Source organism: Phalangium opilio, unplaced genomic scaffold (genome assembly GCF_054372755.1).
Source record: "Phalangium opilio isolate 3A_F unplaced genomic scaffold, DU_Popi_V2 ptg000092l_1, whole genome shotgun sequence".
NCBI lineage: Eukaryota > Metazoa > Arthropoda > Arachnida > Opiliones > Phalangiidae > Phalangium > Phalangium opilio.
The window spans coordinates 3,057,253-3,083,217 of record NW_028324197.1 but is presented as its reverse complement, the minus strand read 5'-3'; the positions used below and the strand labels follow the sequence as shown (position 1 = coordinate 3,083,217).

The following is a 25,965-nucleotide window of genomic DNA, read 5'->3' as shown; positions in this document are numbered from 1 at the left end:
GATATGGCCGTTGCCGAGAGTGCTAGATAATAATTCGAATTTAAATTAAGTGAGACAAATTAACCTTCATCTTTATAAAACAATAACAAAAAGAAGATTTGTTTGCTTTTTTCATATCTGGTGGAATTTAAAAGAGGAAACAAAAGTGAAAAAAGCAAACGCCACGCAGTATTCCCAAGTACTGACTGCGCTCGACGCTGCTAACGTCGGCGATCGGACGAGTTCCGGTGTTCTCAGCGTGATATGGCCGTTGCCGAGAGTGCTAGATAATAATTCGAATTTAAATTAAGTGAGACAAATTAACCTTCATCATTTTAAAACAATAACAAAAAGAAAACGTGTTTGCTTTTTTCATATCTATTAAAATTTAAAAGAGGAAAAAAAAAGTGAAAAAGCCAACGGCACGCAGTGTTCCTAAGTGGTCTCCCTCCCAAGTAATGACTGCGCTCGACGCTGCTTAACTTCGGTTATCGGACGAGAACCGGTGTATTCAGCGTGATATGGCCGTTGCCGAGAGTGCTAGTTAATAATTTGAATTTAATTAACCTTCATCTTTATAAAACAATAACAAAAAGAAGATATGTTTGCTTTTTTCATATCTGGTGGAATTTAAAAGAGGAAACAAAAGTGAAAAAGCAAACGGCACGCTGTATTCCCAAGTACTGTATGCGCTCGACGCTGCTTTACTTCGGTGATCGGACGTGAACCGGTGTTTTCAGCGTGATATGGCCGTTGCCGAGAGTGCTAGTTAATAATTCGAATTTAAATTAAGTGAGACAAATTAACCTTCATCATTTTAAAACAATAACAAAAAGAAAACATGTTTGCTTTTTTCATATCTATTAAAATTTAAAAGAGGAAAAAAAAGTGAAAAAGCCAACGGCACGCAGTGTTCCTAAGTGGTCTCTCTCCCAAGTAGTGACTGCGCTCGACGCTGCTTAACTTCGGTTATCGGACGGGAATCGGTGTATTCAGCGTGATATGGCCGTTGCCGAAAGTGCTAGTTAATAATTTGAATTTAATTAACTTTCATCTTTATAAAACAATAACTAAAAGAAGATTTGTTTGCTTTTTTCATATCTGGTGGAATTTGAAAGAGGAAACAAGAGTGAAAAAAGCAAACGGCACGCAGTATTCCCAAGTACTGACTGCGCTCGACGCTGCTAACGTCGGCGATCGGACGAGAACCGGTGTTCTCAGCGTGATATGGCCGTTGCCGAGAGTGCTAGATAATAATTCGAATTTAAATTAAGTGAGACAAATTAACCTTCATCTTTATAAAACAATAACAAAAAGAAGATATGTTTGCTTTTTTCATATCTGGTGGAATTTAAAAGAGGAAACAAAAGTGAAAAAGCATACGGCACGCAGTATTCCCAAGTACTGTATGCGCTCGACGCTGCTTTACTTCGGTGATCGGACGTGAACCGGTGTTTTCAGCGTGATATGGCCGTTGCCGAGAGTGCTAGTTAATAATTCGAATTTAAATTAAGTGAGACAAATTAACCTTCATCATTTTAAAACAATAACAAAAAGAAAACGTGTTTGCTTTTTTCATATCTATTAAAATTTAAAAGAGGAAAAAAAAGTGAAAAAGCCAACGGCACGCAGTGTTCCTAAGTGGTCTCCCTCCCAAGTAATGACTGCGCTCGACGCTGCTTAACTTCGGTTATCGGACGAGAACCGGTGTATTCAGCGTGATATGGCCGTTGCCGAGAGTGCTAGTTAATAATTTGAATTTAATTAACCTTCATCTTTATAAAACAATAACAAAAAGAAGATATGTTTGCTTTTTTCATATCTGGTGGAATTTAAAAGAGGAAACAAAAGTGAAAAAGCAAACGGCACGCTGTATTCCCAAGTACTGTATGCGCTCGACGCTGCTTTACTTCGGTGATCGGACGTGAACCGGTGTTTTCAGCGTGATATGGCCGTTGCCGAGAGTGCTAGTTAATAATTCGAATTTAAATTAAGTGAGACAAATTAACCTTCATCATTTTAAAACAATAACAAAAAGAAAACATGTTTGCTTTTTTCATATCTATTAAAATTTAAAAGAGGAAAAAAAAGTGAAAAAGCCAACGGCACGCAGTGTTCCTAAGTTGTCTCCCTCCCAAGTAGTGACTGCGCTCGACGCTGCTTAACTTCGGTTATCTGACGAGAACCGGTGTATTCAGCGTGATATGGCCGTTGCCGAGAGTGCTAGTTAATAATTTGAATTTAATTAACTTTCATCTTTATAAAACAATAACTAAAAGAAGATTTGTTTGCTTTTTTCATATCTGGTGGAATTTGAAAGAGGAAACAAGAGTGAAAAAAGCAAACGGCACGCAGTATTCCCAAGTACTGACTGCGCTCGACGCTGCTAACGTCGGCGATCGGAAGAGAACCGGTGTTCTCAGCGTGATATGGCCGTTGCCGAGAGTGCTAGATAATAATTCGAATTTAAATTAAGTGAGACAAATTAACCTTCATCTTTTTCAAACAATAACAAAAAGAAAATATGTTTGCTTTTTTCATATCTATTGGAATTTAAAAGGGGAAAAAAAAGTGAAAAAGCTTACGGCACGCAGTGTTCCTAAGTGGTCGCCCTCCCAAGTACTGACTGCGCTCGACGCTGCTTAACTTCGGTTATCGGACGAGAAACGGTGTATTCAGCGACATATGGCCGTTGTCGAGAGTGCTAGTTAATAATTTGAATTTAATTAACGTTCATCTTTATAAAACAATAACAAAAAGAAGATATGTTTGCTTTTTTCATATCTGGTGGAATTTAAAAGAAGAAACAAAAGTGAAAAAACAAGCGCCACGCAGTATTTCCAAGTACTGTATGCGCTCGACGCTGCTTATTTTCGGTGATCGGACGTGAACCGGTGTTTTCAGCGTGATATGGCCGTTGCCGAGAGTGCTAGTTAATAATTCGAATTTAAATTAAGTGAGACATATTAACCTTCATCATTTTAAAACAATAACAAAAAGAAAACATGTTTGCTTTTTTCATATCTATTAAAATTTACAAGAGGAAAAAAAGTGAAAAAGCCAACGGCACGCAGTGTTCCTAAGTGGTCTCCCTCCCAAGTAGTAACTGCGCTCGACGCTGCTTAACTTCGGTTATCGGACGAGAACCGGTGTATTCAGCGTGATATGGCCGTTGCCGAGAGTGCTAGTTAATAATTTAAATTTAATTAACTTTCATCTTTATAAAACAATAACAAAAAAGAAGATATGTTTGCTTTTTTCATATCTGGTGGAATTTGAAAGAGGAAACAAAAGTGAAAAAGCCAACGGCACGCAGTATTCCCAAGTACTGTATGCGCTCGACGCTGCTTAACTTCGGTGATCGGACGTGAACCGGTGTTTTCAGCGTGATATGGCCGTTGCCGAGAGTGCTAGTTAATAATTCGAATTTAAATTAAGTGAGACAAATTAACCTTCATCATTTTAAAACAATAACAAAAAGAAAACGTGTTTGCTTTTTTCATATCTATTAAAATTTAAAAGAGGAAAAAAAGTGAAAAAGCCAACGGCACGCAGTGTTCCTAAGTGGTCTCCCTCCCAAGTAATGACTGCGCTCGACGCTGCTTAACTTCGGTTATCGGACGAGAAACGGTGTATTCAGCGTGATATGGCCGTTGCCGAGAGTGCTAGTTAATAATTTGAATTTAATTAACGTTCATCTTTATAAAACAATAACAAAAAGAAGATATGTTTGCTTTTTTCATATCTGGTGGAATTTAAAAGAAGAAACAAAAGTGAAAAAACAAACGGCACGCAGTATTTCCAAGTACTGTATGCGCTCGACGCTGCTTATTTTCGGTGATCGGACGTGAACCGGTGTTTTCAGCGTGATATTGCCGTTGCCGAGAGTGCTAGTTAATAATTCGAATTTAAATTAAGTGAGACAAATTAACCTTCATCATTTTAAAACAATAACAAAAAGAAAACATGTTTGCTTTTTTCTTATCTATTAAAATTTAAAAGAGGAAAAAAAAGTGAAAAAGCCAACGGCACGCAGTGTTCCTAAGTGGTCTCCCTCCCAAGTAGTGACTGCGCTCGACGCTGCTTAACTTCGGTTATCGGACGAGAACCGGTGTATTCAGCGTAATATGGCCGTTGACGAGAGTGCTAGTTAATAATTTTTATTTAATTAACTTTCATCTTTATAAAACAATAAAAAAAAGATATGTTTGCTTTTTTCATATCGGGTGGAATTTAAAAGAGGAAACAAAAGTGAAAAAGCCAACGGCACGCAGTATTCCCAAGTACTGACTGCGCTCGACGCTGCTAACGTCGGCGATCGGACGAGAACCTGTGTTCTCAGCGTGATATGGCCGTTGTCGAGAGTGCTAGTTAATAATTCGAATTTAAATTAAGTGAGACAAATTAACCTTCATCATTTTAAAACAATAACAAAAAGAAAACATGTTTGCTTTTTTCATATCTATTAAAATTTAAAAGAGGAAAAAAAAGTGAAAAAGCCAACGGCACGCAGTGTTCCTAAGTGGTCTCCCTCCCAAGTAGTGACTGCGCTCGACGCTGCTTAACTTCGGTTATCGGACGAGAACCGGTGTATTCAGCGTGATATGGCCGTTGCCGAGAGTGCTAGTTAATAATTTGAATTTAATTAACTTTCATCTTTATAAAACAATAATAAAAAAGAAGATATGTTTGCTTTTTTCATATCTGGTGGAATTTGAAAGAGGAAACAAAAGTGAAAAAGCCAACGGCACGCAGTATTCCCAAGTACTGTATGCGCTCGACGCTGCTTAACTTCGGTGATCGGACGTGAACCGGTGTTTTCAGCGTGATATTGCCGTTGCCGAGAGTGCTAGTTAATAATTCGAATTTAAATTAAGTGAGACAAATTAACCTTCATCATTTTAAAACAATAACAAAAAGAAAACATGTTTGCTTTTTTCTTATCTATTAAAATTTAAAAGAGGAAAAAAAAGTGAAAAAGCCAACGGCACGCAGTGTTCCTAAGTGGTCTCCCTCCCAAGTAATGACTGCGCTCGACGCTGCTTAACTTCGGTTATCGGACGAGAAACGGTGTATTCAGCGTGATATGGCCGTTGCCGAGAGTGCTAGTTAATAATTTGAATTTAATTAACGTTCATCTTTATAAAACAATAACAAAAAGAAGATATGTTTGCTTTTTTCATATCTGGTGGAATTTAAAAGAAGAAACAAAAGTGAAAAAACAAACGGCACGCAGTATTTCCAAGTACTGTATGCGCTCGACGCTGCTTATTTTCGGTGATCGGACGTGAACCGGTGTTTTCAGCGTGATATTGCCGTTGCCGAGAGTGCTAGTTAATAATTCGAATTTAAATTAAGTGAGACAAATTAACCTTCATCATTTTAAAACAATAACAAAAAGAAAACATGTTTGCTTTTTTCTTATCTATTAAAATTTAAAAGAGGAAAAAAAAGTGAAAAAGCCAACGGCACGCAGTGTTCCTAAGTGGTCTCCCTCCCAAGTAGTGACTGCGCTCGACGCTGCTTAACTTCGGTTATCGGACGAGAACCGGTGTATTCAGCGTAATATGGCCGTTGACGAGAGTGCTAGTTAATAATTTTTATTTAATTAACTTTCATCTTTATAAAACAATAAAAAAAAGATATGTTTGCTTTTTTCATATCGGGTGGAATTTAAAAGAGGAAACAAAAGTGAAAAAGCCAACGGCACGCAGTATTCCCAAGTACTGACTGCGCTCGACGCTGCTAACGTCGGCGATCGGACGAGAACCTGTGTTCTCAGCGTGATATGGCCGTTGTCGAGAGTGCTAGTTAATAATTCGAATTTAAATTAAGTGAGACAAATTAACCTTCATCATTTTAAAACAATAACAAAAAGAAAACATGTTTGCTTTTTTCATATCTATTAAAATTTAAAAGAGGAAAAAAAGTGAAAAAGCCAACGGCACGCAGTGTTCCTAAGTGGTCTCCCTCCCAAGTAGTGACTGCGCTCGACGCTGCTTAACTTCGGTTATCGGACGAGAACCGGTGAATTCAGCGTGATATGGCCGTTGCCGAGAGTGCTAGTTAATAATTTGAATTTAATTAACTTTCATCTTTATAAAACAATAACAAAAAGAAGATATGTTTGCTTTTTTCATATCTGGTGGAATTTAAAAGAGGAAACAAAAGTGAAAAAACAAACGACACGCAGTATTCCCAAGTACTGTATGCGCTCGACGCTGCTTAACTTCGGTGATCGGACGTGAACCGGTGTTCTTTGCGTGATATGGCCGTTGCCGAAAGTGCTAGATAATAATTCGAATTTAAATTAAGTCAGACATATTAACCTTCATCTTTTTCAAACAATAACAAAAAGAAAACATGTTTGCTTTTTTCATATCTATTGGAATTTAAAAGAGGAAAAAAAAGTGAAAAAGCTAACGGCACGCAGTGTTCCTAAGTGGTCGCCCTCCCAAGTACTGACTGCGCTCGACGGTGCTTAACTTTGGTTATCGGACGAGAACCGGTGTATTCAGCGTAATATGGCCGTTGCCGAGAGTGCTAGTTAATAATTTTTATTTAATTAACTTTCATCTTTATAAAACAATAAAAAAAAGAAGATATGTTTGCTTTTTTCATATCGGGTGGAATTTAAAAGAGGAAACAAAAGTGAAAAAGCCAACGGCACGCAGTATTCCCAAGTACTGTATGCGCTCGACGCTGCTTAACTTCGGTGATCGGACGTGAACCGGTCTTTTCAGCGTGATATGGCCGTTGCCGAGAGTGCTAGTTAATAATTCGAATTTAAATTAAGTGAGACAAATTAACCTTCATCATTTTAAAACAATAACAAAAAGAAAACATGTTTGCTTTTTTCATATCTATTAAAATTTAAAAGAGGAAAAAAAGTGAAAAAGCCAACGGCACGCAGTGTTCCTAAGTGGTCTCCCTCCCAAGTAGTGACTGCGCTCGACGCTGCTTAACTTCGGTTATCGGACGAGAACCGGTGTATTCAGCGTGATATGGCCGTTGCCGAGAGTGCTAGTTAATAATTTGAATTTAATTAACCTTCATCTTTATAAAACAATAACAAAAAGAAGATATGTTTGCTCTTTTCATATCTGGTGGAATTTAAAAGAGGAAACAAAAGTGAAAAAACAAACGGCACGCAGTATTCCCAAGTACTGTATGCGCTCGACGCTGCTTAACTTCGGTGATCGGACGTGAACCGGTGTTTTCTGCGTGATATGGCCGTTGTCGAGAGTGCTAGTTAATAATTCGAATTTAAATTAAGTGAGACAAATTAACCTTCATCATTTTAAAACAATAACAAAAAGAAAACATGTTTGCTTTTTTCATATCTATTAAAATTTAAATGGGGTAAAAAAAGTGAAAAAGCCAACGGCACGCAGTGTTCCTAAGTGGTCTCCCTCCCAAGTAGTGACTGCGCTCGACGCTGCTTAACTTCGGTTATCGGACGAGAACCGGTGTATTCAGCGTGATATGGCCGTTGCCGAGAGTGCTAGTTAATAATTTGAATTTAATTAACTTTCATCATTATAAAACAATAACAAAAAGAAGATATGTTTGCTTTTTTCATATCTGGTGGAATTTGAAAGAGGAAACAAAAGTGAAAAAGCAAACGGCACGCAGTATTCCCAAGTACTGACTGCGCTCGACGCTGCTAACGTCGGCGATCGGACGAGAACCGGTGTTTTCAGCGTGATATGGCCGTTGCCGAGAGTGCAAGTTAATAATTCGAATTTAAATTGAGTGAGACAAATTAACCTTCATCATTTTAAAACAATAACAAAAAGAAAACATGTTTGCTTTTTTCATATCTATTAAAATTTAAAAGAGGAAAAAAAGTGAAAAAGCCAACGGCACGCAGTGTTCCTAAGTGCTCTCCGTCCCAAGTAGTGACTGCGCTCGACGCTGCTTAACTTCGGTTATCGGACGAGAACCGGTGAATTCAGCGTGATATGGCCGTTGCCGAGAGTGCTAGTTAATAATTTGAATTTTATTAACCTTCATCTTTATAAAACAATAACAAAAAGAAGATATGTTTGCTTTTTTCATATCTGGTGGAATTTAAAAGAGGAAACAAAAGTGAAAAAACAAACGGCACGCAGTATTCCCAAGTACTGTATGTGCTCGACGCTGCTTAACTTCGGTGATCGGACGTAAACCGGTGTTTTCAGCGTGATATGGCCGTTGCCGAGAGTGCTAGTTAATAATTCGAATTTAAATTAAGTGAGACAAATTAACCTTCATCATTTTAAAACAATAACAAAAAGAAAACATGTTTGCTTTTTTCATATCTATTAAAATTTAAATGGGGAAGAAAAATTGAAAAAGCCAACGGCACGCAGTGTTCCTAAGTGGTCTCTCTCCCAAGTAGTGACTGCGCTCGACGCTGCTTAACTTCGGTTATCGGACGAGAACCGGTGTATTCAGCGTGATATGGCCGTTGCCGAGAGTGCTAGTTAATAATTTGAATTTAATTAACTTTCATCATTATAAAACAATAACAAAAAGAAGATATGTTTGCTTTTTTCATATCTGGTAGAATTTGAAAGAGGAAACAAAAGTGAAAAAGCGAACGGCACGCAGTATTCCCAAGTACTGACTGCGCTCGACGCTGCTAACGTCGGCGATCGGACGAGAACCGGTGTTCTCAGCGTGATATGGCCGTTGCCGAGAGTGCTAGATAATAATTCGAATTTAAATTAAGTGAGACAAATTAACCTTCATCTTTTTCAAACAATAACAAAAAGAAAATATGTTTGCTTTTTTCATATCCATTGGAATTTAAAAGAGGAAAAAAAAGTGAAAAAGCTAACGGCACGCAGTGTTCCTAAGTGGTCGCCCTCCCAAGTACTGACTGCGCTCGACGCTTTTTAACTTTGGTTATCGGACGAGAACTGGTGTATTCAGCGTGATATGGCCGTTGCCGAGAGTGCTAGTTAATAATTTGAATTTAATTAACCTTCATCTTTATAAAACAATAACAAAAAGAAGATATGTTTGCTTTTTTCATATCTGGTGGAATTTAAAAGAGGAAACAAAAGTGAAAAAACAAACGGCACGCAGTATTCCCAAGTACTGTATGCGCTCGACGCTGCTTAACTTCGGTGATCGGACGTGAACCGGTCTTTTCAGCGTGATATGGCCGTTGCCGAGAGTGCTAATTAATAATTCGAATTTAAATTAAGTGAGACAAATTAACCTTCATCATTTTAAAACAATAACAAAAAGAAAACATGTTTGCTTTTTTCATATCTATTAAAATTTAAATGGGGAAAAAAGTGAAAAAGCCAACGGCACGCAGTGTTCCTAAGTGGTCTCCCTCCCAAGTTGTGACTGCGCTCGACGCTGCTTAACTTCGGTTATCGGACGAGAACCGGTGTATTCAGCGTGATATGGCCGTTGCCGAGAGTGCTAGTTAATAATTTGAATTTAATTAACTTTCATCATTATAAAACAATAACAAAAAGAAGATATGTTTGCTTTTTTCATATCTGGTGGAATTTGAAAGAGGAAACAAAAGTGAAAAAGCAAACGGCACGCAGTATTCCCAAGTACTGACTGCGCTCGACGCTGCTAACGTCGGCGATCGGACGAGAACCGGTGTTTTCAGCGTGATATGGCCGTTGCCGAGAATGCTAGTTAATAATTCGAATTTAAATTAAGTGAGACAAATTAACCTTCATCATTTTAAAACAATAACAAAAAGAAAACATGTTTGCTTTTTTCATATCTATTAAAATTTAAATGGGGAAAAAAGTGAAAAAGCCAACGGCACGCAGTGTTCCTAAGTGGTCTCCCTCCCAAGTTGTGACTGCGCTCGACGCTGCTTAACTTCGGTTATCGGACGAGAACCGGTGTATTCAGCGTGATATGGCCGTTGCCGAGAGTGCTAGTTAATAATTTGAATTTAATTAACTTTCATCATTATAAAACAATAACAAAAAGAAGATATGTTTGCTTTTTTCATATCTGGTGGAATTTGAAAGAGGAAACAAAAGTGAAAAAGCAAACGGCACGCAGTATTCCCAAGTACTGACTGCGCTCGACGCTGCTAACGTCGGCGATCGGACGAGAACCGGTGTTTTCAGCGTGATATGGCCGTTGCCGAGAATGCTAGTTAATAATTCGAATTTAAATTAAGTGAGACAAATTAACCTTCATCATTTTAAAACAATAACAAAAAGAAAACATGTTTGCTTTTTTCATATCTATTAAAATTTAAAAGAGGAAAAAAAAGTGAAAAAGCCAACGGCACGCAGTGTTCCTAAGTGGTCTCCCTCCCAAGTAGTGACTGCGCTCGACGCTGCTTAACTTCGGTTATCGGACGAGAACCGGTGTATTCAGCGTGATATGGCCGTTGCCGAGAGCGCTACTTAATAAATTGAATTTAATTAACCTTCATCTTTATAAAACAATAACAAAAAGAAGATATGTTTGCTTTTTTCATATCTGGTGGAATTTAAAAGAGGAAACAAAAGTGAAAAAACAAACGGCACGCAGTATTCCCAAGTTCTGTATGCGCTCGACGCTGCTTAACTTCGGTGATCGGACGTGAACCGGTGTTTTCTGCGTGATATGGCCGTTGTCGAGAGTGCTAGTTAATAATTCGAATTTAAATTAAGTGAGACAAATTAACCTTCATCATTTTAAAACAATAACAAAAAGAAAACATGTTTGCTTTTTTCATATCTATTAAAATTTAAATGGGGAAGAAAAATTGAAATAGCCAACGGCACGCAGTGTTCCTAAGTGGTCTCCCTCCCAAGTAGTGACTGCGCTCGACGCTGCTTAACTTCGGTTATCGGACGAGAACCGGTGAATTCAGCGTGATATGGCCGTTGCCGAGAGTGCTAGTTAATAATTTGAATTTAATTAACCTTCATCTTTATAAAACAATAACAAAAAGAAGATATGTTTGCTTTTTTCATATCTGGTGGAATTTAAAAGAGGAAACAAAAGTGAAAAAACAAACGGCACGCAGTATTCCCAAGTACTGTATGCGCTCGACGCTGCTTAACTTCGGTGATCGGACGTGAACCGGTGTTTTCAGCGTGATATGGCCGTTGCCGAGAGTGCTAGTTAATAATTCGAATTTAAATTAGTGAGACAAATTAACCTTCATCATTTTAAAACAATAACAAAAAGAAAACATGTTTGTTTTTTTCATATCTATTAAAATTTAAAAGAGGAAAAAAAAGTGAAAAAGCCAACGGCACGCAGTGTTCCTAAGTGGTCTCCCTCCCAAGTAATGACTGCGCTCGACGCTGCTTAACTTCGGTTATCGGACGAGAACCGGTGAATTCAGCGTGATATGGCCGTTGCCGAGAGTGCTAGTTAATAATTTGAATTTAATTAACCTTCATCTTTATAAAACAATAACAAAAAGAAGATATGTTTGCTTTTTTCATATCTGGTGGAATTTGAAAGAGGAAACAAAAGTGAAAAAGCAAACGGCACGCAGTATTCCCAAGTACTGACTGCGCTCGACGCTGCTAACGTCGGCGATCGGACGAGAACCGGTGTTCTCAGCGTGATATGGCCGTTGCCGAGAGTGCTAGATAATAATTCGAATTTAAATTAAGTGAGACAAATTAACCTTCATCTTTTTCAAACAATAACAAAAAGAAAATATGTTTGCTTTTTTCATATCTATTGGAATTTAAAAGAGGAAATAAAAGTGAAAAAGCTAACGGCACACAGTGTTCCTAAGTGATCGCCCTCCCAAGTACTGACTGCGCTCGACGCTGATTAACATCGGTTATCGGAGGAGAACCGGTGTATTCAGCGTGATATGGCCGTTGCCGAGAGTGCTAGTTAATAATTTGAATTTAATTAACTTTCATCTTTATAAAACAATAACAAAAAGAAGATATGTTTGCTTTTTTCATATCTTTTGGAATTTGAAAGAGGAGACAAATGTGAAAAAGCCAACGGCACGCAGTATTCCCAAGTACTGTATGCGCTCGACGCTGCTTAACTTCGGTGATCGGACGTGAACCAGTGTTTTCAGCGTGATATGGCCGTTGCCGAGAGTGCTAGTTAATAATTCGAATTTAAATTAAGTGAGACAAATTAACCTTCATCATTTTAAAACAATAACAAAAAGAAAACCTGTTTGCTTTTTACATATCTAATAAAATTTAAAAGAGGAAAAAAAAGTGAAAAAGCCAACGGCACGCAGTGTTCCTAAGTGGTCTCCCTCCCAAGTAGTGACTGCGCTCGACGCTGCTTAACTTCGGTTATCGGACGAGAACCGGTGTATCCAGCGTGATATGGCCGTTGCCGAGAGTGCTTGTTAATAATTTTAATTTAATTAACTTTCATCTTTATAAAACAATAACAAAAAGAAGATATGTTTGCTTTTTTCATATTTGGTGGAATTTGAAAGAGGAAACAAAAGTGAAAAAGCCAACGGCACGCAGTATTCCCAAGTACTGTATGCGCTCGACGCTGCTTAACTTCGGTTATCGGACGAGAACTGGTGTATTCAGCGTGATATGGCCGTTGCCGAGAGTGCTAGGTAATAATTCGAATTTAAATTAAGTGAGACAAATTAACCATCATCTTTTTAAAACAATAACAAAAAGAAAATAAGTTTGCTCTTTTCATATCGGGTTGAATTTAAAAGAGGAAACAAAAGTGAAAAAGCCAACGGCTTGCAGTATTCCCAAGTACTGACTGCGCTCGACGCTGCTAAAGTCGGCGATCGGACGAGAACCGGTGTTCTCAGCGTGATATGGCCGTTGCCGAGAGTGCTAGATAATAATTCGAATTTAAATTAAGTGAGACAAATTAACCTTCATCTTTTTAAAACAATAACAAAAAGAAAATTATTTTGCTTTTTTCATATCTATTGGAATTTAAAAGAGGAAAAAAAAGTGAAAAAGCTAACGGCACGCAGTGTTCCTAAGTGGTCGCCCTCCCAAATACTGACTGCGCTCGACGCTGCTTAATTTCGGTTATCGTACGAGAACCGGTGTATTCAGCGTGTTATGGCCGTTGCCGATAGTGCTAGTTAATAATTTGAATTAAATAACTTTCATCTTTATAAAACAATAACAAAAAGAAGATATGTGTGCTTTTTTCAAATCGGGTGGAATTTAAAAGAGGAAACAAAAGTGAAAAACCAACGGCACGCAGTATTCCCAAGTACTGACTGCGCTCGACGCTGCTAACGTCGGCGATCGGACGAGAACCGTTGTTCTCAGCGTGATATGGCCGTTGCCGAGAGTGCTAGATAATAATTCGAATTTAAATTAAGTGAGACAAATTAACCTTCATCTTTTTAAAACAATGACAAAAAGAAAATATGTTTGCTTTTTTCATATCTATTGGAATTTTAAAGAGGAAAAAAAAAGTGAAAAAGCTAACGGCACGCAGTGTTCCTAAGTGGTCGCCCTCCCAAGTACTGACTGCGCTCGACGCTGCTTAACTTCGGTGATCGGACGAGAACCGGTGTATTCAGCGTGATATGGCCGTTGCCGAGAGTGCTAGTTAATAATTTGAACTTAATTAACCTTCATCTTTAAAAAAAATAACAATAAGAAGATATGTTTGTTTTTTCATATCTGGTGGAATTTAAGAGGAAACAAAAGTGAAAAAGCCATCGGCATGCAGTGTTCCCAAGTACTGACTGCGCTCGACGCTGCTTAACTTCGGTGATCGGACGAGAACCGGTGTATTCAGCGTGATATGGCCGTTGCCGAGAGTGCTAGTTAATAATTTGAACTTAATTAACCTTCATCTTTATAAAAAATAACAATAAGAAGATATGTTTGTTTTTTCATATCTGGTGGAATTTAAGAGGAAACAAAAGTGAAAAAGCCATCGGCAAGCAGTGTTCCCAAGTACTGACTGCGCTCGACGCTGCTTAACTTCGGTTATCGGACGAGAACCGGTGTATTCAGCGTGATATGGCCGTTGCCGAGAGTGCTAGTTAATAATTTGAATTTAATTAACTTTCATCTTTATAAAACAATAACAAAAAGAAGATATGTTTGCTTCTTTCATATCGGGTGGAATTTAAAAGAGGAAACAAAAGTGAAAAACCAACGGAACGCAGTATTCCCAAGTACTGTATGCGCTCGACGCTGCTTAACTTCGGTGATCGGACGAAAACCGGTGCATTAAGCGTGATATGGCCGTTGCCGAGAGTGCTAGTTAATAATTTGAATTTAATTAACTTTCATCTTTATAAAACAATAACAAAAAAGAAGATATGTTTGCTTTTTTCATATCTATTAAAATTTAAAAGAGGAAAAAAAAGTGAAAAAGCCAACGGCACGCAGTGTTCCTAAGTGGTCTCCCTCCCAAGTACTGACTGCGCTCGACGCTGCTTAACTTCGGTAAACGGACGAGAACCGGTGTATTCAGCGTGATATGGCCGTTGCCGAGAGTGCTAGGTAATAATTCGAATTTAAATTAAGTGAGACAAATTAACCATCATCTTTTTAAAACAATAACAAAAAGAAAATAAGTTTGCTCTTTTCATATCGGGTTGAATTTAAAAGAGGAAACAAAAGTGAAAAAGCCAACGGCTTGCAGTATTCCCAAGTACTGACTGCGCTCGACGCTGCTAAAGTCGGCGATCGGACGAGAACCGGTGTTCTCAGCGTGATATGGCCGTTGCCGAGAGTGCTAGATAATAATTCGAATTTAAATTAAGTGAGACAAATTAGCCTTCATATTTTTAAAACAATAACAAAAAGAAAATAATTTTGCTTTTTTCATATCTATTGGAATTTAAAAGAGGAAATTAAAAGTGAAAAAGCTAACGGCACGCAGTGTTCCTAAGTGGTCGCCCTCCCAAATACTGACTGCGCTCGACGCTGCTTAATTTCGGTTATCGTACGAGAACCGGTGTATTCAGCGTGTTATGGCCGTTGCCGATAGTGCTAGTTAATAATTTGAATTAAATAACTTTCATCTTTATAAAACAATAACAAAAAGAAGATATGTGTGCTTTTTTCAAATCGGGTGGAATTTAAAAGAGGAAACAAAAGTGAAAAACCAACGGCACGCAGTATTCCCAAGTACTGACTGCGCTCGACGCTGCTAACGTCGGCGATCGGACGAGAACCGTTGTTCTCAGCGTGATATGGCCGTTGCCGAGAGTGCTAGATAATAATTCGAATTTAAATTAAGTGAGACAAATTAACCTTCATCTTTTTAAAACAATGACAAAAAGAAAATATGTTTGCTTTTTTCATATCTATTGGAATTTAAAAGAGGAAAAAAAAAAGTGAAAAAGCTAACGGCACGCAGTGTTCCTAAGTGGTCGCCCTCCCAAGTACTGACTGCGCTCGACGCTGCTTAACTTCGGTGATCGGACGAGAACCGGTGTATTCAGCGTGATATGGCCGTTGCCGAGAGTGCTAGTTAATAATTTGAACTTAATTAACCTTCATCTTTAAAAAAAATAACAATAAGAAGATATGTTTGTTTTTTCATATCTGGTGGAATTTAAGAGGAAACAAAAGTGAAAAAGCCATCGGCATGCAGTGTTCCCAAGTACTGACTGCGCTCGACGCTGCTTAACTTCGGTGATCGGACGAGAACCGGTGTATTCAGCGTGATATGGCCGTTGCCGAGAGTGCTAGTTAATAATTTGAACTTAATTAACCTTCATCTTTATAAAAAATAACAATAAGAAGATATGTTTGTTTTTTCATATCTGGTGGAATTTAAGAGGAAACAAAAGTGAAAAAGCCATCGGCAAGCAGTGTTCCCAAGTACTGACTGCGCTAGACGCTGCTTAACTTCGGTTATCGGACGAGAACCGGTGTATTCAGCGTGATATGGCCGTTGCCGAGAGTGCTAGTTAATAATTTGAATTTAATTAACTTTCATCTTTATAAAACAATAACAAAAAGAAGATATGTTTGCTTCTTTCATATCGGGTGGAATTTAAAAGAGGAAACAAAAGTGAAAAACCAACGGAACGCAGTATTCCCAAGTACTGTATGCGCTCGACGCTGCTTAACTTCGGTGATCGGACGAAAACCGGTGTATTAAGCGTGATATGGCCGTTGCCGAGAGTGCTAGTTAATAATTTGAATTTAATTAACTTTCATCTTTATAAAACAATAACAAAAAAGAAGATATGTTTGCTTTTTTCATATCTATTAAAATTTAAAAGAGGAAAAAAAAGTGAAAAAGCCAACGGCACGCAGTGTTCCTAAGTGGTCTCCCTCCCAAGTACTGACTGCGCTCGACGCTGCTTAACTTCGGTAAACGGACGAGAACCGGTGTATTCAGCGTGATATGGCCGTTGCCGAGAGTGCTAGGTAATAATTCGAATTTAAATTAAGTGAGACAAATTAACCATCATCTTTTTTAAACAATAACAAAAAGAAAATAAGTTTGCTCTTTTCATATCGGGTTGAATTTAAAAGAGGAAACAAAAGTGAAAAAGCCAACGGCTTGCAGTATTCCCAAGTACTGACTGCGCTCGACGCTGCTAAAGTCGGCGATCGGACGAGAACCGGTGTTCTCAGCGTGATATGGCCGTTGCCGAGAGTGCTAGATAATAATTCGAATTTAAATTAAGTGAGACAAATTAACCTTCATCTTTTTAAAACAATAACAAAAAGAAAATAATTTTGCTTTTTTCATATCTATTGGAATTTAAAAGAGGAAAAAAAAGTGAAAAAGCTAACGGCACGCAGTGTTCCTAAGTGGTCGCCCTCCCAAATACTGACTGCGCTCGACGCTGCTTAATTTCGGTTATCGTACGAGAACCGGTGTATTCAGCGTGTTATGGCCGTTGCCGATAGTGCTAGTTAATAATTTGAATTAAATAACTTTCATCTTTATAAAACAATAACAAAAAGAAGATATGTGTGCTTTTTTCAAATCGGGTGGAATTTAAAAGAGGAAACAAAAGTGAAAAACCAACGGCACGCAGTATTCCCAAGTACTGACTGCGCTCGACGCTGCTAACGTCGGCGATCGGACGAGAACCGTTGTTCTCAGCGTGATATGGCCGTTGCCGAGAGTGCTAGATAATAATTCGAATTTAAAAATAAGTGAGACAAATTAACCTTCATCTTTTTAAAACAATGACAAAAAGAAAATATGTTTGCTTTTTTCATATCTATTGGAATTTAAAAGAGGAAAAAAAAAGTGAAAAAGCTAACGGCACGCAGTGTTCCTAAGTGGTCGCCCTCCCAAGTACTGACTGCGCTCGACGCTGCTTAACTTCGGTGATCGGACGAGAACCGGTGTATTCAGCGTGATATGGCCGTTGCCGAGAGTGCTAGTTAATAATTTGAACTTAATTAACCTTCATCTTTAAAAAAAATAACAATAAGAAGATATGTTTGTTTTTTCATATCTGGTGGAATTTAAGAGGAAACAAAAGTGAAAAAGCCATCGGCATGCAGTGTTCCCAAGTACTGACTGCGCTCGACGCTGCTTAACTTCGGTGATCGGACGAGAACCGGTGTATTCAGCGTGATATGGCCGTTGCTGAGAGTGCTAGTTAATAATTTGAACTTAATTAACCTTCATCTTTATAAAAAATAACAATAAGAAGATATGTTTGTTTTTTCATATCTGGTGGAATTTAAGAGGAAACAAAAGTGAAAAAGCCATCGGCAAGCAGTGTTCCCAAGTACTGACTGCGCTCGACGCTGCTTAACTTCGGTTATCGGACGAGAACCGGTGTATTCAGCGTGATATGGCCGTTGCCGAGAGTGCTAGTTAATAATTTGAATTTAATTAACTTTCATCTTTATAAAACAATAACAAAAAGAAGATATGTTTGCTTCTTTCATATCGGGTGGAATTTAAAAGAGGAAACAAAAGTGAAAAACCAACGGAACGCAGTATTCCCAAGTACTGTATGCGCTCGACGCTGCTTAACTTCGGTGATCGGACGAAAACCGGTGTATTAAGCGTGATATGGCCGTTGCCGAGAGTGCTAGTTAATAATTTGAATTTAACTAACTTTCATCTTTATAAAACAATAACAAAAAAGAAGATATGTTTGCTTTTTTCATATCTATTAAAATTTAAAAGAGGAAAAAAAAGTGAAAAAGCCAACGGCACGCAGTGTTCCTAAGTGGTCTCCCTCCCAAGTACTGACTGCGCTCGACGCTGCTTAACTTCGGTAAACGGACGAGAACCGGTGTATTCAGCGTGATATGGTCGTTGCCGAGAGTGCTAGTTAATAATTCCAATTTAAATTAAGTGAGACAAATTAACCTTCATCATTTTAAAACAATAACAAAATGAAAATGAGTTTGCTTTTTTCATATCTATTGGAATTTAAAAGAGGAAAAAAAAGTGAAAGTGTTCCTAAGTGGTCTCCCTCCCAAGTACTGACTGCGCTCGACGGTGCTTAACTTCGGTGATAGGACTAGAACCGGTGTTTTCAGCGCGATATGGCCGTTGGCGAGAGTGCTAGTTAATAATTCGAATTTAAATTAAGTGAGACAAATTAACCTTCATCTTTTTAAAACAATAACAAAAAGAAAATAAGTTTGCTTTTTTCATATCTATTGGAATTTAAAAGAGGAAAAAAAAGTGAAAAAGCCAACGGCACGCACTGTTCCCAAGTGGTCTGCCTCCCAAGTACTGACTGCGCTCGACGCTGCTTAACTTCGGTGATCGGACGAGAACCGGTGTTTTCAGCGTGATATGGCCGTTGCCGAGAGTGCTATTTAATAATTTGAATTTAAAATTCAAATTCAAATTCAAATTCAAATTCAAAAAATGTTTATTTTTTACTTTTCATTACATATACAGTTTGCTACGGGGCTAAGTCACATTGTGACTTGTAAGCCCCGTGCCTATCTGCTTAATTTAATATAACAATTTAATTTAATCAAATAAAAAATAGATTTAACAATGGTGTCTTATAATAATTCGTGTTAAAGATTCATGAAAAAAGAATTAATGAATATATGTTATATCCACTTAAAATTGAACAGTGGCATGATATAATATAAAATATTTAACAATTGGTTATGCCAAAGGTGGCTTTATAAAAACAAATTAAATAAAAAAGTAAAGGTTTTATTATTTTTTTCTAATATTAGTGATTTTAAGGTCTTTTTAAATCTAGTTAAAGTCGGTTTTGCTTGAATTTCTGGTGATATTGTGTTATATAATTTTATTCCCGTATAAAAGATAGACGTGAATTTTTTTGAGGTGTTACATTTAGGTAAATCTAATAGCTCTAGTGATCTAGTATGTCTATTTTTCTGCTTCTGTTTTAGTAGGCTATTTTCCCGCCTAATGTTTGTGTATATGAAACATAAGCTATTATACTGTATACTCTCTTGTATGTTTAAAATTTTTGCCCTAGTAAAATACTCTTGGGTATGGTCTCTAAATGACAAATTATAAATTAATCTAATTGCCCTTTTTTGTAGGATATGTATCCTATTTTTATTAGCTTTTGTTGTGTTGCCCCAGAATTGTATTCCATAAGAGAACACCGAATTAAATAATGCGTGGTATATTTCAATTAGACTATTTCTGGGTACCATTTTTCTACAATGGTAAAGCAATCCATTCACTCGGGCTATTTTGAGCTGGTTATATTAACATGACTGTCCCAGGTTAGGTGTTTATCAAAGTATAGGCCTAGACATTTGTATTTATCTACTATTTTAATTTTTTCCTTATTAAGTTCGATACCATTTAGTACCCTACTGACATCTCTACCCCTATTATGGAATATTATGCATTCCGTCTTTTTTATATTAAGGAGAAGCCCATTATCTGTGATCCACTTAAATATCTTATCTAGGTAGTGGTTTGATTGATCTATTGCATTTATTGGGTTTGCGGATTTATATAAAAGGAGCGCGTCATCTGCGTACATGAACATGTGACCAGATGGTGCCTGTTTAATGAGGTCATTTATGAATAGATTAAATAAGAGTGGTGATATTATAGAGCCCTGCTGGACTCCAGATATTAATTGACTTGGCGCAGATAAATCCCTTCCCACTCTAGTGTAGCATTGTCTATTTTCTAGGTAGCTTTTTAGCCACGCACTTGCAGTTCCTCTGATCCCTTGTTTGTATAGTTTGTTTAGTAGATGTTCGTGATCTACACTATCGAAAGCTTTTCGTAGATCCAGAAAGACGCCCACACAGATTTCACTTTGATCAAGTGCCTCTAGTATATACTTGTATGCTCCCCCTAATGCTTCCATTGTACCATTCCCACTACGGAAACCAAATTGAAATTCCGATAATATGTTAAATTTCTCCACGAAGGAGTTGAGTCGCACGTGAAAGGCTTTATCAAATATTTTTGCTATAATAGATAGCAGTGAAATAGGGCGATAATTTGACGGAGTTTTTGGGTCGTCTTTTTTAAAAATTGGAACTATTATGGTTTTTTTTAGATTTTCTGGATAGATACCTAGATTGAAGGATAAGTTAATTAGGTATTTAAGAGGGGTTATTATGCTTTCGATCACTATTTTCAGCGGTTTAGCTTTTATGCCGTCAAAGCCAGGTGATGAGTTATTTTGTAGAGAATTAATTATGGTTACAAGTTCTGCTTCGTCGGTTTCGTACAGAGCCATTGTGTTGGGGTTTAGTTCGAGAAAGTTTAATGATTTAACATTAACTGGTTTAGATTCGTTGCTAGTAAAATATTCATTTAATTTATTAGGGTGTAATGTAATTTGTTCTGGGGTCATTTGACCTTTTCCCAATAGTTGATTTACAATTTGCCATTTTTCTTTATTTGTTTTTGAACCGTATAACTTACTCCTGAAAAACTCATTACGGCTATTTCTAATAATATTGTTTGCTCGGTTTCTAAGATGTAGGTATTGATCTTTGTTCATCTGTGAGGGCGATCTTCTAAACCTATTTTGTGCTTTATGTTTATTCCTCAAAATTTCTTTTATATCGTCTGTTATCCACGAGTCTTTTCCTAATTTTATTGTCTTGTATGCAAAACTCATATTATATTCGGCACTGATTTTTTCTTCGAAGAAATCGTAAGCAGTATTGATATCAGAGTTATTGTAAAGTTGTTCCCAATTTATATTGTTGATTCTTGATTTAAATTTTTGTAAATTGGTTTTACTGTAATCTCTTAATCTAACTGTATTGTCTTTTTTCAGAATTGTTGTAGAGGTAAGGTATAAGGGCATATGATCAGTTATATCCACGCTGGCTAGTACTTTGGTAATGCCCTCAAAATTTATAAAGATATTATCAATACAGGTGGCAGTGCTTATCGTTGTTCTAGTGGGAGTTTGGACAGTTTGTTTGAGACCATAGCTCAAACATAGTTCTATTAAGGCTTTCGAGCATGGGGTGGATTCTAGTAGGTTTATATTAAAATCACCTGCTAATATTTTCCTATTTTTATTAGTTCCCAGTCCCTCCAATATGAATTCCAGGGCATTTAAAAAATTCTGAAAGTTTGAGGAGTGGGGTCTATATATTATCGCATAGATTTCGTCAGTTTCTAAAACCTTTATAACATAACTCTCCACGTCTTGCGTACACATGCATAGGTTTGAAATTCTGATTATTTTTATATCTTGTTTACAGTAGAATCCCACCCCCCACCTAGTCTATTCCCTATTCCAAGAAAATTATAATTTTGCAAGTATAAAAATGTATTTTCTCTAAACCATGTTTCTGTTAAGGCTATTATATCCGGATCTATCTCTTTTGTCGCTAGCGTTGCAATCAGATTTGGTAAATTACATCTTGCGCTTCTGATGTTCGAGTAGATAAATTTCATTTTGGGTTATTATGGATAACAAATATAGAGTATTTTATTGGTATTTAATTTTAGTTCTTTACAAGAACTTTTTGTTCAAGTTCATTGTAATAATATTTTTCATCACCTTTTTGTAGCATGAAGTGGGAAATAAATTTAGTTTTCTCGTTTCCAGGGATTTTACAGAACTGTCTTAAAGGAAAAGTTCAGGGTACCTAACATTAGGCCTCAAATTAACGGCCTCGTTTAGAAGATATCGAAATGATTGATAAAAAAAATTATAATTTCCCTAATTACGATTAAAATCCAATTAATTGACCCAAAAATTGAAGAGAGCAGCCGCGCCATTTTTTAAAGTCACGTGAAAAACTCGCACACACGCCGTTATTGGCCAAATGGCTAGCGAATAGGAAGGTTAGATTTCTCTACTGCAGACGACGATATTTATTGCTATATTCAAGGTTGACTTTCAGCATAGCCCACTCGATCACGCGCATCACGACGTAAGCTGCTCGCGCTATAGAAGCCCGTTCAATCGGCCAAAAAGTGCAACTTTTGGATTCTTGGCGAGAAATTCGAAGTCAGCGAAAACTAACATTAAGTTCTATGTGATGAGGAAGGCTTTTTGGCCAGATCCTCTGTCCTATTGATCGAAATGACCTGAAATTTCAATGAGACGTGTCTTTTGACGTGTTGTATTAATCTTAAAAGGATTCAAGCTTCTAGAGTGGATAGAGTTTTTAAAAAAAATTATTTTCATAGCCAATATGATGGGTTCAGTGCTAAGACTGAATATATATATTCAGATCTACTGGTCCAAATGTCCTGAAATCTTAATGAGAGGTGTGTTACGATCGTTTCTATTATATTAAAAAGGATTCAAGCTTTTAGAGTGGATAATTATTTCAATAAAATTAATTTCCACTGTCATAATTGTAAATTAAGAACTTAATGCACTATATCTTCGGATCTACTGGCCCAAATGTCCTGAAAATTTAATGAGAGGTGTGTTAAAATAATTTAACTTTCACTCCCTTTCCAAGATTAAACGTATTGCTTAAACATTACGCTAAAAATCTTAGCATTAAACAAAATTATAGGCCCTAAAGCCTAAAACACACCTATTTTGGGGAAGTTCAGAAGAACCCCTGTTTTTCTGCCAAAAGCACTTTATTATGTAAACGCAATCTTAGTTCAAAAATGTATTTATTGCAAATATCACATATTTTACAAAAACCAAAAATTAAGCATAGAAAAATCATGATTAAGAAACGAACTGAAAAGTGTTGGTGAAAAGTATCATAATACCAGTTGCAGTTGGTAAAAAACAAAGATTTAGTGGAGAGATAGTTTTAAATTATAATTAATTGTCAAAGAGGTCCAAGAAGAAAAAGCTTCCTCGCAACGATCCTATGCTTGTTCAAAGACATTCTGAAGCTTCTTGAGTGGTGCTTGATCTTAGTTTTGAAGCTTTGTTTTAGCATTTGTCAACTTTTCTTATTTTGACGATATACTTTATATTTTAATCGATTAATCTTTTAAATGCCCCGCCCAACAAGTAAGGATAACAATTAAAAATCGCCAAGGGTTTTCGAGACATCTGCCCCTTTGCATGTTTACAAATCATAGAAAATTGGTTCAAGAGGTCTATGATTTATAATCTATTAATCCCCAAAAGGCAAGTTTTGGACAAGTAGAATGGGGCTGGTTTTTTTATCGCGGAAAAAGGTTGTCAGTACTTAATTTACAATTGTGACATGGGATATTATTTTTTTTTTAAATATAATCGATTGTAACATACCTCTAATTTAATTTTCGGGACATTTGGGCCATTAGATCCAAAGATATAGTGCATTAAGTACTTAGTTTAAAATTATGACATTGGAACTAAATTTTTATTAAAATAATTATCCACTATTAAAGCTTGAATCCTTTTTAATATAATATAATAGATTGTAACACACCTCTCATTAAAATTTCAGTACATTTGGACCAGTAGATCTAAAGATATAATCAGTCTTAGCACTGAACCCATCATTTTGGCTATGAAAATAATTTAAAAAAAAAACCTTTCCACTCTAGAAGCTTGAATCCCTTTTAGAATAATAAAACACGTCAAAAGACACGTCCAATTAAAATTTCAGGTCATCTCGATCAATAGGACAGAAGATCTGGCCAAAAAACCTACCTCATCCCATAGAACTTAATGTTAATTTTCGCTGACTTCGAATTTCTCGCCAAGAATCCAAAAGTTGCACTTTTTGGCCGATTGAACGGGCTTCTATAGCGCGAGCAGCTTACGTCGTGATGCGCGTGATCGAGAGGGCTATGCTGAAAGTCAACCTTGAATATAGCAATAAATATCGTCGTCTGCAGTAGAGGAATCTAACTTTCCTATTCGCTAGCCATTTGGCCAATAACGGCGTGTGTGCGAGTTTATCACGTGACTTTAAAAAATGGCGCGGCTGCTCTATTCAATTTTTGGTCAATTAATTGGATTTTAATCGTAATTAGGGAAATTATAATTTTTTATCAATCATTTCGATATCTTCTAAACGAGGCCGTTAATTTAAGGTCTAATGTTAGGTATCCTGAACTTTTCCTTTAATTTACTGAAATATTCTGCATTCATATCGCTTCAAAGCAAGGGCTCCGTGGCTTAGTGATTAAAGCGCCTGTCTTGTAAACAGGAGGTCATGAGTTCGATTCTCGTCGGAGCCTCGCTGTTATATTACTTGAACTAGATTTCGTAGCTATTAAACTTTGAAAAATTGAAAATAATTGTTGATTTAGATATGCATATATGCAGGGATAGATAGACTTTTTTAAGACGGAATAAACAATGTTTGGCCTTTACTTCAGTCCGACTCATAGACGAGTATATAGTCCCTTCCTTCAACACGTAACCAAAAAATTAAATTATCTTATTGGCTCACAAAAACTACGTATTGGTGACGTTGCTGACGGGGAGGGCCAAAAATACGTAATTCCTGTTTACCTCTGTCGCCATGACTACGACCCCTCTTGCGTTGTACCATAGCCCACTCGATCACGCGCGTCACGACGCAAGCTGCTCGCGCTATAGTTATAGAGCGCGGATCGAGTGAGCTTTGGTTGTACAGATAAGCGTCTTCAAAGGGGTTCAAAATGGAGCAGTCTAAATGCGAGGGTTCGGTAATTATTCGGGAATTGTTTGTAATTGCAATTAAGAAGGTAGTTAGTGAATTTGGTGCCGGTGTTTTGGATTTGGAGTACATCTGTAAGGGTGAAAAGTGTTCGCTAATTCTATCTTAAGCCAATCATGTCTACTATCATCATGATTTTGTAAACGAATTTGATGAAGTTAACCAAGGCTTAGTGAATGGTCAGGAGTTTTGTGAGCTTAGTGTTTGGTTAAAACCTGTTCGTGCTGTAATATCTATGAAGACTTTTACTCAATTCTAACTCACTTTTAATTTTCTTGGGTCTTCCCCGTTTTTTTTTTTCAGTTGCAAGCCCTATGTTTTGTGTAACTTCCATTTTTAAACAATGTTATTTCAAAAATTACAATCCGAGCCCATTCCAACTTGGCAGACGAAGGGGCAGACGACGTTTATTTGACCCGCCATTTGACAACGCCATAACAAAAATAAGACCCGCCTCTTCTTTCATAACCCCTCCGTCACGGGTAAGGGGGTCGTGGACTAGGACGCGCACCCGAATAACCCTGTTACCCATTCCGTCTTAAAAAAGTCTATCTATCCCTGATATATGCAAACAATAGTGTAAAAGTTCCGATGAGATAATTTAGTTAATTTACTGAAATATTCAGAATTCATATCACTTCAAAGCAAGGGCTCCGTGGCTTAGTGGTTTAAGCGCCTGTCTAGTAAACAGGAGATCATGAGTTCGATTCTCGTCGGAGCCTCGCTGTTAAGTTACTTGAACTAGACTTCGTAGCTATATAATTTTGAAAAATTAAAATAATAGGGCAAAAGTTCCGATGAGATAATTTAGTTAATTTACTGAAATATTCTGCATTCATATCGCTTCAATGCAAGGGCTCTGTGGCTTAGTGGTTAAAGCGCCTGTCTTGTAAACAGGAGATCATGAGTTCGATTCTCGTCGGAGCCTCGCTGTTATATTACTTGAACTAGATTTCGTAGCTATTAAATTTTGAAAAATTGAAAATAATTGTTGATTTAGATATGCATATATGCAAACAATAGTGTAGAAGTTCCGATGATATAATTTAGTTAATTTACTGAAATATTCAGAATTCATATC

General features: G+C 37.1%; 7 non-coding genes and 37 pseudogenes across 7 annotated transcripts; 3 read left to right on the top strand and 41 right to left on the bottom strand.

The window, feature by feature from the left end:
- Window positions 1–393: 393 nt before the first annotated feature.
- On the bottom strand, window positions 394–512 carry LOC149643620 (5S ribosomal RNA; annotated as a pseudogene).
- A 362-nt stretch (window positions 513–874) lies between these two features.
- Window positions 875–993, bottom strand: LOC149643619 (5S ribosomal RNA; annotated as a pseudogene).
- A 602-nt stretch (window positions 994–1,595) lies between these two features.
- Window positions 1,596–1,714, bottom strand: LOC149643618 (5S ribosomal RNA; annotated as a pseudogene).
- A 362-nt stretch (window positions 1,715–2,076) lies between these two features.
- Window positions 2,077–2,195, bottom strand: LOC149643617 (5S ribosomal RNA; annotated as a pseudogene).
- Window positions 2,196–2,557: 362 nt separating this feature from the next.
- LOC149643616 (5S ribosomal RNA) lies at window positions 2,558–2,676 on the bottom strand (annotated as a pseudogene).
- A 361-nt stretch (window positions 2,677–3,037) lies between these two features.
- On the bottom strand, window positions 3,038–3,156 carry LOC149643615 (5S ribosomal RNA; annotated as a pseudogene).
- Window positions 3,157–3,279: 123 nt separating this feature from the next.
- LOC149643614 (5S ribosomal RNA) lies at window positions 3,280–3,382 on the bottom strand (annotated as a pseudogene).
- Window positions 3,383–3,518: 136 nt separating this feature from the next.
- Window positions 3,519–3,637, bottom strand: LOC149643613 (5S ribosomal RNA; annotated as a pseudogene).
- Window positions 3,638–3,999: 362 nt separating this feature from the next.
- LOC149643612 (5S ribosomal RNA) lies at window positions 4,000–4,118 on the bottom strand (annotated as a pseudogene).
- A 358-nt stretch (window positions 4,119–4,476) lies between these two features.
- LOC149643611 (5S ribosomal RNA) lies at window positions 4,477–4,595 on the bottom strand (annotated as a pseudogene).
- A 123-nt stretch (window positions 4,596–4,718) lies between these two features.
- Window positions 4,719–4,821, bottom strand: LOC149643610 (5S ribosomal RNA; annotated as a pseudogene).
- Window positions 4,822–4,958: 137 nt separating this feature from the next.
- LOC149643609 (5S ribosomal RNA) lies at window positions 4,959–5,077 on the bottom strand (annotated as a pseudogene).
- Window positions 5,078–5,439: 362 nt separating this feature from the next.
- Window positions 5,440–5,558, bottom strand: LOC149643608 (5S ribosomal RNA; annotated as a pseudogene).
- Window positions 5,559–5,915: 357 nt separating this feature from the next.
- On the bottom strand, window positions 5,916–6,034 carry LOC149643607 (5S ribosomal RNA; annotated as a pseudogene).
- Window positions 6,035–6,396: 362 nt separating this feature from the next.
- Window positions 6,397–6,515, bottom strand: LOC149643606 (5S ribosomal RNA; annotated as a pseudogene).
- A 122-nt stretch (window positions 6,516–6,637) lies between these two features.
- Window positions 6,638–6,740, bottom strand: LOC149643605 (5S ribosomal RNA; annotated as a pseudogene).
- Window positions 6,741–6,876: 136 nt separating this feature from the next.
- LOC149643604 (5S ribosomal RNA) lies at window positions 6,877–6,995 on the bottom strand (annotated as a pseudogene).
- Window positions 6,996–7,357: 362 nt separating this feature from the next.
- Window positions 7,358–7,476, bottom strand: LOC149643603 (5S ribosomal RNA; annotated as a pseudogene).
- A 360-nt stretch (window positions 7,477–7,836) lies between these two features.
- On the bottom strand, window positions 7,837–7,955 carry LOC149643602 (5S ribosomal RNA; annotated as a pseudogene).
- A 362-nt stretch (window positions 7,956–8,317) lies between these two features.
- Window positions 8,318–8,436, bottom strand: LOC149643601 (5S ribosomal RNA; annotated as a pseudogene).
- Window positions 8,437–8,797: 361 nt separating this feature from the next.
- LOC149643600 (5S ribosomal RNA) lies at window positions 8,798–8,916 on the bottom strand (annotated as a pseudogene).
- Window positions 8,917–9,276: 360 nt separating this feature from the next.
- On the bottom strand, window positions 9,277–9,395 carry LOC149643599 (5S ribosomal RNA; annotated as a pseudogene).
- A 359-nt stretch (window positions 9,396–9,754) lies between these two features.
- On the bottom strand, window positions 9,755–9,873 carry LOC149643598 (5S ribosomal RNA; annotated as a pseudogene).
- Window positions 9,874–10,234: 361 nt separating this feature from the next.
- LOC149643597 (5S ribosomal RNA) lies at window positions 10,235–10,353 on the bottom strand (annotated as a pseudogene).
- A 362-nt stretch (window positions 10,354–10,715) lies between these two features.
- Window positions 10,716–10,834, bottom strand: LOC149643596 (5S ribosomal RNA; annotated as a pseudogene).
- Window positions 10,835–11,195: 361 nt separating this feature from the next.
- Window positions 11,196–11,314, bottom strand: LOC149643595 (5S ribosomal RNA; annotated as a pseudogene).
- Window positions 11,315–11,675: 361 nt separating this feature from the next.
- Window positions 11,676–11,794, bottom strand: LOC149643594 (5S ribosomal RNA; annotated as a pseudogene).
- Window positions 11,795–11,916: 122 nt separating this feature from the next.
- Window positions 11,917–12,019, bottom strand: LOC149643593 (5S ribosomal RNA; annotated as a pseudogene).
- Window positions 12,020–12,156: 137 nt separating this feature from the next.
- Window positions 12,157–12,275, bottom strand: LOC149643592 (5S ribosomal RNA; annotated as a pseudogene).
- Window positions 12,276–12,876: 601 nt separating this feature from the next.
- Window positions 12,877–12,995, bottom strand: LOC149643591 (5S ribosomal RNA; annotated as a pseudogene).
- A 360-nt stretch (window positions 12,996–13,355) lies between these two features.
- LOC149643590 (5S ribosomal RNA) lies at window positions 13,356–13,474 on the bottom strand. Its single transcript, XR_016372162.1, has one exon. It is a non-coding gene; the product is annotated as a 5S ribosomal RNA (ribosomal RNA).
- A 118-nt stretch (window positions 13,475–13,592) lies between these two features.
- On the bottom strand, window positions 13,593–13,695 carry LOC149643589 (5S ribosomal RNA; annotated as a pseudogene).
- Window positions 13,696–14,263: 568 nt separating this feature from the next.
- Window positions 14,264–14,382, bottom strand: LOC149643588 (5S ribosomal RNA; annotated as a pseudogene).
- Window positions 14,383–14,759: 377 nt separating this feature from the next.
- Window positions 14,760–14,878, bottom strand: LOC149643587 (5S ribosomal RNA; annotated as a pseudogene).
- Window positions 14,879–15,239: 361 nt separating this feature from the next.
- LOC149643586 (5S ribosomal RNA) lies at window positions 15,240–15,358 on the bottom strand. The gene has a single exon (XR_016372160.1). It is a non-coding gene; the product is annotated as a 5S ribosomal RNA (ribosomal RNA).
- Window positions 15,359–15,476: 118 nt separating this feature from the next.
- Window positions 15,477–15,579, bottom strand: LOC149643585 (5S ribosomal RNA; annotated as a pseudogene).
- Window positions 15,580–16,147: 568 nt separating this feature from the next.
- On the bottom strand, window positions 16,148–16,266 carry LOC149643584 (5S ribosomal RNA; annotated as a pseudogene).
- Window positions 16,267–16,642: 376 nt separating this feature from the next.
- Window positions 16,643–16,761, bottom strand: LOC149643583 (5S ribosomal RNA; annotated as a pseudogene).
- A 361-nt stretch (window positions 16,762–17,122) lies between these two features.
- Window positions 17,123–17,241, bottom strand: LOC149643582 (5S ribosomal RNA). The gene has a single exon (XR_016372159.1). It is a non-coding gene; the product is annotated as a 5S ribosomal RNA (ribosomal RNA).
- Window positions 17,242–18,030: 789 nt separating this feature from the next.
- On the bottom strand, window positions 18,031–18,149 carry LOC149643581 (5S ribosomal RNA; annotated as a pseudogene).
- A 377-nt stretch (window positions 18,150–18,526) lies between these two features.
- Window positions 18,527–18,645, bottom strand: LOC149643580 (5S ribosomal RNA). The gene has a single exon (XR_016372139.1). It is a non-coding gene; the product is annotated as a 5S ribosomal RNA (ribosomal RNA).
- Window positions 18,646–24,347: 5,702 nt separating this feature from the next.
- On the top strand, window positions 24,348–24,420 carry TRNAT-UGU (transfer RNA threonine (anticodon UGU)). The gene has a single exon. It is a non-coding gene; the product is annotated as a tRNA-Thr (tRNA).
- Window positions 24,421–25,533: 1,113 nt separating this feature from the next.
- TRNAT-AGU (transfer RNA threonine (anticodon AGU)) lies at window positions 25,534–25,606 on the top strand. The gene has a single exon. It is a non-coding gene; the product is annotated as a tRNA-Thr (tRNA).
- A 133-nt stretch (window positions 25,607–25,739) lies between these two features.
- TRNAT-UGU (transfer RNA threonine (anticodon UGU)) lies at window positions 25,740–25,812 on the top strand. Its single transcript has one exon. It is a non-coding gene; the product is annotated as a tRNA-Thr (tRNA).
- Window positions 25,813–25,965: the final 153 nt, after the last annotated feature.